We start from the raw sequence: 13,099 nt of genomic DNA, 5'->3' as shown, positions 1-13,099 counted from the left end.
TCAAAATTTCAAAATCTCGGAGAGATGTTGTTTCACCAGCAAACAAACAGGAAGGTGAAAAGAAGTGAAAAAAATTAATTCTTTTTGTGGTGTTACTTATATCTCAAAACTGAAGGTTACAGTTGTGAAAATTGGTTTTTGGAATCCTTTAAAAATAAAGATAGCTACAGGCATTTTTCTGGGGGTAACTGAACTTAAAGGGGGGAATGAAAAGGAGTTGAAATCGTTTTATGAGGATACTTATATCTCGGAAACTAAAGATGTTCTATTAAAATTTGTATTTGGAATCTTCTTTCACGGTCAAGGAACGTTATTTTTTTCTTTCGGAAAATCCACTTAAGTGGGGGAGGAGAGTGGAAAGAAGTAGAGAAGTTGAATGTTTTGATGAGGATACTTATATCTCAAAAACTGAAGATGTTACAGACGTGAAAACTGGTATTTTGAATCTCCTTTAAAAATAAAGAAACACGTATTTTTTGTTTTCGGAAAAGGCACTTAACGGGGGTGAAGAAAGAGCTGAATTTTTTATGAGGTTGCTTATACCTCAAAAACTGAATATGTTACAGATGTGGAAATAGGTGTTTGGAATCTCCTTTAAAAATAAAGAAACAAGTATTCTTTTTTGCCGACTTGAGAGAAAACTGTTTCTCACATGTACAGTTCTATGTCGCATGTTCATCTTAGCCCGAAAAGGCAATACTACAAATGTGGTTTACATAGAGTTTCTGGGGTAAACGAAACTCAATTTTTTGGTGATTTTTGATACTTTAGTAGGGATTTTCTAATAATGTCTTAGTACAGTACCGAGGACCGATTACTTTGATCAAATTATGAAATGCACGCGAGCGAAGCCGCGGGTAACTGCTAGTTAAACATAAGAAAATAAATATAGTAGAGAGTTTCCTTAGCGTTTACCTATTAAAAGTATTGAAGAATGCAGCAAAACAGAACATCCAATTAATACAGCTACAGGAGATACACGAGAAAAACACTACACAGTAACATAATCAGTGTGTCCACCGCTCGGCAAGTACGCGTACGGTAGGTAATCTGAAGCTGAACATCTGATCTGATCATCGAGACAGTGTCCGGCTCCATGACTAAATGGTTAGCGTGCTGGCCATAGGCCACAGGGGTCCTGAGTTCGACTCCCGGCAGGGTCGGGAATTTTAACCATAACTGGTCAATTCCTCTGGCAAGGGGTCTGGGTGTATGTGTCGTCTTCATCATAATTTCATCCTCATCACGACGCGCAGGTGAGCTATGGGTGTCAAATCAAAAGACCTGCACCTGGCGAGCCGAAGTCCTCGGACACATCCCGGCACTAAAAGCCATACGCCGTTTCATTTTATCTTTTTTTTCTCCTTTTTTTTCCAGGGGCTTTACGCCGCGCCGACACAGATAGGTCTTATGGCGACGATGGGATAGGAAAGGCCTAGGAGTTGGAAGGAAGCGGTCGTGGCCCTAATTAAGGTACAGCCCCAGCATTTGCCTGGTGTGAAAATGGGAAACCACGGAAAACCATTTTCAGGGCTGCCGATAGTGGGATTCGAACCTACTATCTCCCGGATGCAAGCTCACAGCCGCGTGCCTCTAAGCGCACGGCCAACTCGCCCGGTTTTCATTTTATCAAGACAGTCGTGTTGAGCTACAGCCATGGCGTTCGGCGCCCACACGACACAATCTTTTAGGAACTTACCAGTGTCATTTTAATTAGCATTGAGGGGGAGGGGAGGGGAATGGTAAAAGTGAACAGTAATAGAAAATATTTCTATTAACATTTCTTAATCCGTTTACCCTCCAGGATCGGTTTTTCCCTCGGACTTAACGAGGGCTCCCACCTCTACCACCTCAAGGGCAGTGTCCCGGAGTGTCAGACTTTGGGTCGGGGATACAACTGGGGAGGAAGACTAGTACATCGCCCAGGTGGCCTCACCTGGTATGCTGAACATGGGCCTTGTGGAGGAGGGAAGTGAAGATTGGAAGGGATAGGAAAGGAAGAGAGATGGAAGCGGCCGTAGCCTTGAGTTAGGCACCATTCCGGCATTTGCCTGGAGGAGAAGTGGGTAACCACAGAAAATCACTTCGAAGATGGCTGAGGAGGGAATCGAATACCCCTCTACTCAGTTGAACTCCCGAGGCTGAGTGGACCCCGTTCCAGCCCTCGTACCATTTTTCAAGTTTCGTGGCATAGCCGGGAATCGAACTCGGGCCTCCGGGGGTGGCAGCTAATCACGCTAACCACTACACCACAGAGGCGGACCCTTAGAACTATGTCTGTAATGACAAAAAATTCAGGGATGCTCTTCGTGTTATGTTAAGAACGATGGTGCAATCGGATTGGCGGAGAAATTTTTTGCTTTTGAGAAAATGAGGTTTTTTTGTTACTCCTGAGCGCGCGATTCAAATTGTCGAACTTGACGTATTGGCTATGCTAGAGCGCAAGCCGCTGGCTGTTGCTGTGCGCCAGGTGAGGGAAGGGAAGGGAGGGGAAGGGAAGTGGGAGACAGAGGTAAATGCTCGGTGCGAATGCTCAAGTTTCTCGTTAGTTTCGCATAGTCGCTTCGCAGCCCTAGAATGCAGTGCACAGTTTGTTCTGAACAAATTGACTACTATGCGGACCCCGTAGAAATAGAAGATGAACTTGCACCAAAAATACAGGCAGCTTTCGCCACACACCATACATCCTGAACAGAGTTCAAAGGTCACTACTACACCGTTCTGAACTTTGCATCGAAGTAGGAGGGGGCATATTGAACATCTACTGCAATCAAACCATTGGGCATATTGTTTACTTCGTTCAGTATTTCATTCCATTTACAATGTTGTGAGTGAATGAGTACACAAGCGTGGGGCAGCAGCTTTGCATCTTCCAGCATGTTAAATAATAAAGAACGTTACTGCGACCAACAGACGAGAGGAGAAACGATCTGATGCATTCCTTGGCTGACAAGTGTGTCTTAATTACAGTGTGTTCTTGTACTGCGTGTGCACTTACGGCTATGCGCCTTTTCTAGCACATAATCGCCAAAAAACCTGCCTGCGCTGGTGCGACGTTAGGCCGGGCGCACATTGGAACGCAGGCGCAGTAGCGCAGCGCAGAGCAGATTTTTGTAATTCACACAATTCATTGTATGATCGCACGTTGAGAGACAGGACAGTACAATTCTGCACCTACTTCCGCCCTCGCCACGCAGTGTTCAGAACACAGTTTCCTACGCACGTGTCATGTGTGTTGAGAAATAAGTCCAGCTCCATGGCCAAATAATTCGCGTGCTGGCCTTTGGTCACAGGGATCCCGGGTTCGATTCCCGGCAGGGTCGGGAAGTTTAACCATCATTGGTTAGTTTCGCTGCCACGGGGGCTGGGTGTTTGTGTCGTCTTCATCATTTCATCCTCATCACGACGCAGGTCGCCCACGAGTGTTAAAATCGAAAGACCTGCGCCCGGCGAGCCGAACATATCCTCGGACACTCCCAGCACTAAAAGCCATACGCCATTTCATTTTATTGAGAAATAGAGTCGAAAATTGTCACAGTCGTTCGGTTTCACTGTGTTTCATTTGTTGTGAATCACGTGGACTAGAATGTAAGTTTTAATTTCAATTTTCCATCATGTCTGTTTGTCTGTCTATATGTATGTATGTATGCACACGCACCACGAGTAAATGACTGAACAGAATTTAATGAAAATTGGTAAGTAAAGTCGGGGAATAAGGCACTACAGTCTAGGGCCTAGGCTATGCATTTTATTCACGCTGGGTGAAATGATAGTTTAGGGAAAGGTGTCCAGTTTAATTCTCAAATATCTATGTAATTAATGGTCCTTTAGATAAATACTGCATTGTGGCTACTCCAACCACTACTCTTATACCTTCATATCTTCCACACAATATAAATGACATTTGTTTGAGCGCCAGTTGCTTTTTTAAGAAAAACAACAAAATTCGGTAGAGCATACCTCTTATATCAATTATCTCAAGGCGTGAGGTGATAAACTCACATATCTGGCAATATACAGGGATATGGATCAGGACAATATTAAATTACTGTTGCATTTCCACAATTGAGGATTGTACATGGAACTGGAATCACTTATTATAATTAAAATAAAACTGAGTTTATGACTATAATTTACGTCACAATGAACAATCATTGACGTCTTTTAATTTAACAAAAGAAATATATCGTGAGATTTGCGGTACTAAGAAAAACCGAGCTCGATAGCTGCAGTCGCTTAAGTGCGGCCAGTATCCAGTATTCGGGAGATAGTAGGTTCGAACCCCACTGTCGGCAGCCCTGAAAATGGTTTTCCGTGGTTTCCCATTTTCACACCAGGCAAATGTTGGGGTTGTACCTTAATTAAGGCCACGGCCACTTCCTTCCCACTCCTAGCCCTTTCCTGCCCCATCGTCGCCGTAAGACCTATCTGTGTCGGTGCGACGTAAAACAACTAGCAAAAAAAGTACTAAGAAAAGGAAAATTTAATCTAAACAAAAAAGCTATTGGTATGAACTTGAAGTGAGATGTGATATCGCCGCTGATTACACTCTTCTTCATGTTATGAATGCATAACATGTCTGATGCTTTATTTACCTGTTGTCTGCATACACCGCTGTTGAACTTGAAATTCTTGGGAAAACCTGTGAGCTGAAGTCGGGAGCCGTCTGCTGTTATCTTCTTATATAACAAGGAGTTGGCCTACATACCATGTACGCGTGTAGGGAGCTCCAATGTAATTACGTCCACTCAATATATTATAAATAATTGGAAAATATTATTGAAACATCTTGTGAAGTCCATCCTCACAAGAAGATGACGTTTCTTTATCAGCATAGTACCCGTCTCTGCTGGGATACAACCACCACTTGTAGACCTCCTCGATTATTACCAGACCTCTTGAAAACACAACTCTTAGCTCTGATCATCACACTAAGACCACTTCTTCCATTTGATACATCTGACTGTTACCTATGATCTGAACGATATGAACTGAGTACCTCTCCCCACCGTAGCATCAACTTATATATAACCTCGCGATGACGACTCATCTCCCTACTCACTGTTCATCCCTTCCACTTCAACATACAGTAGCTGGCGAATACTGACACTTGGTCGCAATCACGTGCCCACGCACTGATGTCATCAGTCAAGTGTTGTCTAAGCGTACCCAAGCGGATGGAGGATGACTAAGCTGAATGCGTCACCGGAAAATCTACTTGCACAGTTAAACATAGCCTCGATTGCAAAATATTATGCCAGCTCATCTAGCCAAAGTTACAAGCCACAGCATGACAATATGAAACCAACAAATCTCACTTACTACAATACAGAATAATTACAAACAAATTTCACTTAACCTATGATTAAATACAATAATATACGTGATACCTAATTATTACAGTCTAAGTGATGAGAAACAGAATATATAAAATCTAATGAATCGGGTTAATAATAATAATAATAATAATAATAATAATAATAATAATAATAATAATAATAATAATAATAAATACTGAATGGAATCTGTAACCCTGTTGTACGGTTACAGCATAACAAAAGCAAAAAAAATCTTATTCTTAAAATTTCCGATCATTTATGTCTTATACAGTTCTACCATACCGGCTATGATGACAAAGATACTCATGAATTTGGTGGCCCGTTTATATCAAGGCTGAGCATCGCGAACATGGAAATAATGTTCAGATGTGTTAACAGGCGATGGTGGTGGTTTTTATCGCGTGATCATCAGCCATATCAACGAGGGAAATTGTGAAGATTATCAAATTGAGAAAGATATCACGAAGGAACGAACGCTTGAAAAACAAGACAAAAAGTCATGAAAGGAGGACGAAAGACTTCCTTTACATTAGATGCTCTAATATCACGGAGTCGGAAGAAAACAGTGTTCTTTCTTTTTTTCTTTTTTTCTTTCTTTCTTTCTTTCTTTCTTTCTTTTTTTCCTGAAATCCGACGAGATAGTAGGCTACGTGGCGTTCATATGAACTTCACAGTTTCGTCAGCCCTATTGTCCTGCCCTGCTCTGTGGCCATCTGTCTCTGAGTGCGTCCGGCCTAACTAGTACTAGTAGTAGTAGTAGCAGAAGAAGAAGAAGAAGAAGAAAGAGAAGAAGAAGAAGTCACCGCCGTCATTGATATAGACAGCCCTCATCTGATCTCATAATTTTAAACTCAACATTGTTAGGTATGTTATAAGTACTACCACCGAGAATATTTTCACGTCGGCGGTTGCAGTGTAGGTTTACAAGTGGCCAATGCTGATGCGTGGTCCGACAGCTCTGCACTCCGACCGACCACCGAGCAGAGGACGGGTTGACCACGGCTCTACCGTGGCACTACACCTTTTTTGAACAAGTTGTTTTTCGTCGCAGTGACACAGATATATCTTATTGGATAGGAAAGGGCTAGGAGTGGAAAGGAAGCGACCTTGGCCTTAATTAAGGTACTGCCCCAGCATTTGCCTGGTGTGATAATGGGAAACCACGGAAAACCATCTTCGGGCCTGCCGACAGTGGGGTTCGCATCCACTATCTTCCGAATACTGGATCTGGCCACACTTAAGTCATCGAGTTCGGTGCACTACACCTTTGCATTCGGGAGATGGAGAGGGGCTGGTCCCCACCGGCGGCAGTCCTGAGAATGGTTTTCCATTCTCCTGCACTAAGGCGAATGCCGGGACAGTTCCTAGTATAGGTCAAGGCCACCAAACCCGTCACCTTTACCATACATCTCTATCAACACACAAATCTCCCGGTCTGAGAGACGGTGTGTTTAAATGGTTAGCGTGCTGGCCTTTGGTGACAGGGGTCCCGGGTTCGCTTCCCGGCAGGGTCGGGAATTTTAACCATCATTGGTTAATTCCCCTGGCACGGGGACTGGGTGTATGTGTCGTCTTCATCACCATTTCAGCCTCATCACGACGCGCAGGTCGCCTACGGGTGTCAAATCGAAAGACCTGCACCTGGCGAACCGAAGTCCTCGGACACATCCCGGCACTAAGAGCCATATGCCATTTCATTTTTTCACCGTCTTAAAGACCCGCTTTCCCCCTTCAAGGGAGGAATAAAAACACTATAGCAGTAGTATAATATTTCCAAGAAGAGATGGTGCAATTGAAGCGCTGTATTCTCCGAATGAAAGTACATACTGGGACTCACAAATGTAGCCCATTCAGCGATTCCAACAATGTTTGGAAAACCGAGCTCGATAGCTGCAGTCGCTTAAGTGCGGCCAGTATCCAGTAATCAGGAGATAGTGGGTTCGAGCCCCACTGTCGGCAGCCCTGAAGATGGTTTTCCGTGGTTTCCCATTTTCACACCAGGCAAATGCCGGGGCTGTACCTTAATTAAGGCCACGGGCACTTCCTTCCACTTCCTAGGCCTTTCCTCTCCCATCGTCGCCATAAGACATATCTGTGTCGGTGCGACGTAAAACAAAATAGCAAAAAAAAAAAAATGTTTGGAAAGTGATTTTCGAACACTGTTTACGTTTTTCTTTAATGGAACAATGCCTGTTAACACAAATAAAATTAGAGACGATTAGAATTCGCACGTTTGAATACGTTTACCTGTTGTGTTCAAGATGATGGCATCAGTCACAATGCTTCCAGCCTTTCATACAAAGATCGCTACACGTGACGTACTATTTCAGAAGAAATATCCGTACACAACAGGCTGCTCCAATACGGAGTTTAATATCATCCGGTGTAGTCAGTATGTCCTTGTGAACAACAGAAAAAAGAAATCTAGTGGTGTCAAATCGAGGGGACGGACCGACCAGCTTAACTCGTTCTCCGCCCAAGCCAGCGTTCGGGAAGCATTTGCTCAAGGCAAGCTCTACTATGAACTTGGCACCAATTATGCTAATATCACATGCACCTTTGCGTTTGCAACGGTATGTTCTCTAATATCGGTGGGAGTTTCTGTGTTAGGAAAGTGATATGCTTATTAGCATTCAGTAACCTGTCTATGAAAAATGATCCTATGAGATGATGACCCACTATTCTGCACCAAACATTTACAATCCACTCAACGTTGACGAGGCCAGTGGGGATTGTTTCTTCTTCTTATTCTCCTCAACCCTAAGGTTAACATGCATGTCTTCCAAGCGGTTCCGTTCTTTGGCCAACAGCTTCAAGTGGCAATAGTGTGGTGGCCTTTAATGTTGTCTATAAATTGTACTCTATGTCATCCTTTGGTCCTTCTACTTTCCATTTTCCCTTCAAATAGGGTGGTGCTGCAGTCACAGTGACGATGCAAGTGGCAAATGAAGCTATTTCTTCTCTTGTTTAAAGTTTCATCCAATTGGCATCTCACTTGCTCTCCTCAGAACGTTCTCGTTTGTGAATCTTTCAGTCCAAGGTCTTCTTAGGAGTCGACGCCAGCACCACATCTCAAAGGCCTTGAATTTCAGCACCTTGCTTTTCGCAGGGTCCATGTTTCTGACCCATAACCCAAAACACTCCATACAAAACTTTTCAGGCAGTGTTTTCGTATCACCGAGCTCGATAGCTGCAGTCGCTTAAGTGCGGCCAGTATCCAGTAATCGGGAGATCGTGGGTTCGAGCCCCACTGTCGGCAGCCCTGAAGATGGTTTTCCGTGGTTTCCCATTTTCACACCAGGCAAATGCCGGGGCTGTACCTTAATTAAGGCCACGGCCGCTTCTTTCCAATTCCTAGGCCTTTCCTATCCCATCGTCGCCTTAAGACATATCTGTGTCGGTGCGACGTAAAGCAAATAGCAAAAAAAAAAAAAATAAAAAAAAAAGTTTTCGTATCTCCATCTTAGATGTTAGTGAAGACTTCTTTTTCGAGAAAGCACCCTACACCTGTGCAATCCGGGCGTTTACTTCTACCGTGCATTATCCTTCAGATGTGATCAGACTTCCTAGATATTTGTTTACTGACCAATAATGATGTTTCTAAGGTTTACTTGGTCATGATTTATGAACGTTGCTTCGTTTGTAAACAAGATGCCATTTCCAGTGTATTATGTCTTCAGACTTATTCATCTTGGATAACATGGCGATTCATATCAGCTTTAATTAGTGTACTTCTCTTTAGTGTGCAACTTTAGGAGATCTAGTCACTCCAGACAAGTTGCAAATGGGCCTTATGTCGTGTTTACCTATTACCTTCCCATTACTATCCGGTATGTTCTTGGGAGCGAAACAACGCAGAGGGAGATAATCTGAAACGCCCCAAGACCCTATATTATTCTGTATCAGTAACGTACTAGATAAGATTTGGAAGATGTTAGATAAACACAAGAAGACCATTCATGAACTATACAGAAAGACAGCACGTGATATACAGATGGTACCGTAGAGTTACGGACTATTGAAGTAACCGTGTAAAAAGCAGTTGAAGTCCCTATTACATTGACAAGGTAAGGAACATAATTTCCACTCGACTTAAAGAACACAATATGTGCCTTACCAACAATCGAGATGCGGAGATTTCAGCTGTAGCTAATCATCCTTCCGAGATTAAACATAACTCTTCTCAGGAAACTGGCCGTTTATCACTTATGTCTTGAAACATTTAGAGCAGTGTTTCTCCAACATATGGGGCTGGGGATGTAATCTAGAGGATCAGTGAATATTTGATAGGCCTACAGTTAATCAATATTATCAGTCTATTATTCATTTATTCTTTCTTTTTTTCTTTCTTTCTTTCTTTCTTTCTTTCTTTCTTTCTTTCTTTCTTTCTTTCTTTCTTAATCCGTTTAGCGTCCAGGGTTAGCTTTTCCCTCGCACTCTCCTCTACCACCTCAAGGGCAGTGTACTGGAGCGTGAGAATTTCGGTCAGGGATACAACTGGGGTGGAGGGCCAGTGCCTCGCCCAGGTGGCCTCACGCAAGGGCCTTGTGAGAGATAGGAATATTGGAAGGTATAGACAAGGAAGAGAAAAGCGGCCGTGGCCTTAAGTTAGGCACCATCCCAGCATTTGCCGGGAGGAGAAATGGAAAACAACGCAAAAATACTTTAAGGATGCTGAGGTGGGATTCGAACACCCTCTACTCAGTTGACCTCCTGAGGCTGAGTGGACCCCGCTGCAATCCTCGTGCCACTTTTCAAATATCGTGCCAGTGCCGGGGATCGAACCAGAGCCTCCGGGGGTGGCAGCTAATCACATTAACCACTACATCACAGATTAGTCTATTAATGTTATAATAATATTTAAGCAGGCACGCACGCACGCTACCCCTACACAGCGGGGCCGGCTCACATGTAGTAGGACAAGAGAATTACAAACACAATGGGAGCTGAATCAGCACGGGTATCAGAGTACTCAGACGGTAGAGTGTACTTGCCTTCTGAGTCCAAGTTGGCAGGTACAATCCTGACCCACTCCGGTAGTGTTCAAAACACTCCAACCTTTCCCCCTGTGGGTGGGGGCGATAGAACTATACCCACGGTATTCCCTGTCTGTCGTAAGAGGCGACTAAATGGGGCCCCAGGAGCTCTTAACTTGGGAGCGTGCGCTGGCGACCACGGAGCCCTTAGCTGAGTCCTGGCATTGCATCCACTTACTTGTGTCAGGCCCCTCACTTTCATCTATCCTATTCGACCTCCCTTGGTCAACTCTTGTTCTTTTCCGATCCCGACGATATTAGAGCACTCGAGGCCTAGGGAGTCTTTCATTTTCACGCCCTTCATGGCCCTTGCCTTTCTTTGTCCGATACCTTCATTTTTCGAAGTGTCGGATCCTTTCCATTTTTTCCTCTCTGATTAGTGTTATATAGAGGATGGTTGCCTAGTTGTACATCTTAAAACAATAATCACCACCACCATCACCACCACCACCACCACCACCACCACACTCCAGCCTTATGCCCTGTTACGTAAAAGAGATCCTACATGAGAAAAACTCTTGTACCTTGCCATCTCCTAAAACCAAGAACTCTACCTCCATCCTTCACTCCTGTTTACCATAATTCCGTTGATCGCAAATACAGTTCATTAGATTAGCTTTACCTGAGCAGGATTCAGTTTCTCACTTGCAACCTTAGATAATACGTAGCTGCCAGCATGCATCAATCATCAATCACCATTGATCTGCATTTAGGGCAGCCGCCCAGGTGGCAGATTCCCTATCTGTTGTTTACATAGTCTTTTCTTAAATAATTTCAAAGAATTTGGAAATTTACTAAACATCTCTATTGGTAAATTATTCCAATCTCCAATATATTCGGCAATAAAAAATATACACAACAGTACTGAGATCTACAGTGATGTAGGCTCAGAATGCTGGGTGATGGCCACCAGAGAAGAACAGTGGTTGTTACGGTGGGAGAAGAAGATATTTGGAGAAGTTACTGATCAGGATGGATGGGAGAATGTGGACAAACGTAGAGTTGCAAGGATTGTTTGCCCAGCCAGATAGTGTCGTTAAAATCAAGCAAACCGGGCGAGTTGGCCGCGCGGTTAGAGTCGCGCAGCTGTGAGATTGCATCCGGGAGATAGTGGGTTCGAATCCCACTGTTAGCAGCCCTGAAGATGGTTTTCCGTATTTTCCCATTTTCACTCCAGGCAAATGCTGGGGCTATACCTCAATTAAGGCCACTGCCGCTTCCTTCCAACTCCTAGGACTTCCCTATCCCATCGTCGCCATAAGACCTGCCTGTGTCGTCGGTGCGAAGTAAAGCAAGAAAAAAAATAAAGCAAGGAAGAATTGAGTGGGCTGGTCACGTCCAGAGAATAGAAGAAATCTGTGCTGTCAAAAAGGTCTTTATAGGAAAATTTGAAGGAAGAAGTGTTGAAAACGACCTTAGAAAGATGGGAGTTAAATCCTAGAGAAGGAAAGCTAAGCCGAGATGAATGAAGGCAGGTGATTAAGAAGGCCAAGGACCTACATGGACTGTAGCGCCGACCAGTAAGTAAGTAATATATTCGGGGGTACGATTGAAGTGGAGTGAGGGCATATTACGCTCCTGACGGTGATTCATCCGTCGGATGGCGATGTTAAGCCTTCAGCAGATAAGGATGGGCTATGTGCCGACACCGGATTTCATTCTCTCCCTATCTCATTATCATCACCATCATCTTCCCACATCCAGACGCACAGGTCGCCCATGGCCGTGAGCTACACCCGACGAACCGAACCGGACCTCGGACATTCCCGGCACTAAAAGGCATATGAACATCCACATCCTGTTTTCAGTCTTTCGGCCGGGTCAGGAATGGTATGAATGAAGCCCCCATCTAGCGGCGAGGATAGCAAATGTGCCGGCTGCCGAAACCTGTCGCACTCCTCTGGGGCAATGACAAATGACTGACAGATGAAATGAAATGTTAATTGAGAGTGTTACTGAAATGAGAGATGACAGAGAAAACCGGAGTACCCGGAGAAAAACCTGTCCCACCTCCGTTTTGTCCAGCACAAATCTCACATGGAATTACCGAGATTTGAACCACTGTATGCAGCGGTGAGAGGCCGGTACGCTGCCGCCTGAGCCACGGAGGTTTCTACTAAAAGCCGTAAGAAGAAATAAATAATAGAAATTGTACCGGTTGGTACACCAATACGCCGCACATTTGAATTTTCCGCCTTAAAGTACTCCACTACAGCTAAAACTCTGAACTTTAAAACTGAATTAATTAAACCATTTATCAGAAGATGTCACTGTGTTAATTTCGAATTGTTTTTGTTACTAATTATCAAGAAGTGTGGACATTCTCTCACAGATGTCTCTACCAAAAACTATGATCATGCACCCTGGTGCGAAGTGATGGAACTTTTCTTGAAGATATTTTATACTCATAAGTTTTCCTGTAACTAAATTTCGTTCTTTCATTTGTAGGTTGGCAATATAAATATTTTCTTTCCGCCAGTTTTGAAATTAGCCAATCGTAAATTTCTGTCATTAATTTTTAGCCAATGGCGTCTTTCTTCCCCATTTTGGATGTGTAACTGTAAGCTATCCAATAAACGTCTGTGGGTGTGTCTTAATCATTCATGAAAGGTCTCGAATCTTCCCCGAGAGTTTAAAAACTGCTGATTTTCCTGGCTCTCCGCCACTCGTACAAAATCTTGCTTAGTGTATGGAAGTATAGCAGAAGGCGGGAAGCGCCTCTTT

Source organism: Anabrus simplex, chromosome 1 (assembly GCF_040414725.1).
Source record: "Anabrus simplex isolate iqAnaSimp1 chromosome 1, ASM4041472v1, whole genome shotgun sequence".
Lineage (NCBI taxonomy): Eukaryota > Metazoa > Arthropoda > Insecta > Orthoptera > Tettigoniidae > Anabrus > Anabrus simplex.
The sequence above is the reverse complement of the archived record's forward strand: the minus strand, read 5'-3'. Positions refer to the sequence as shown.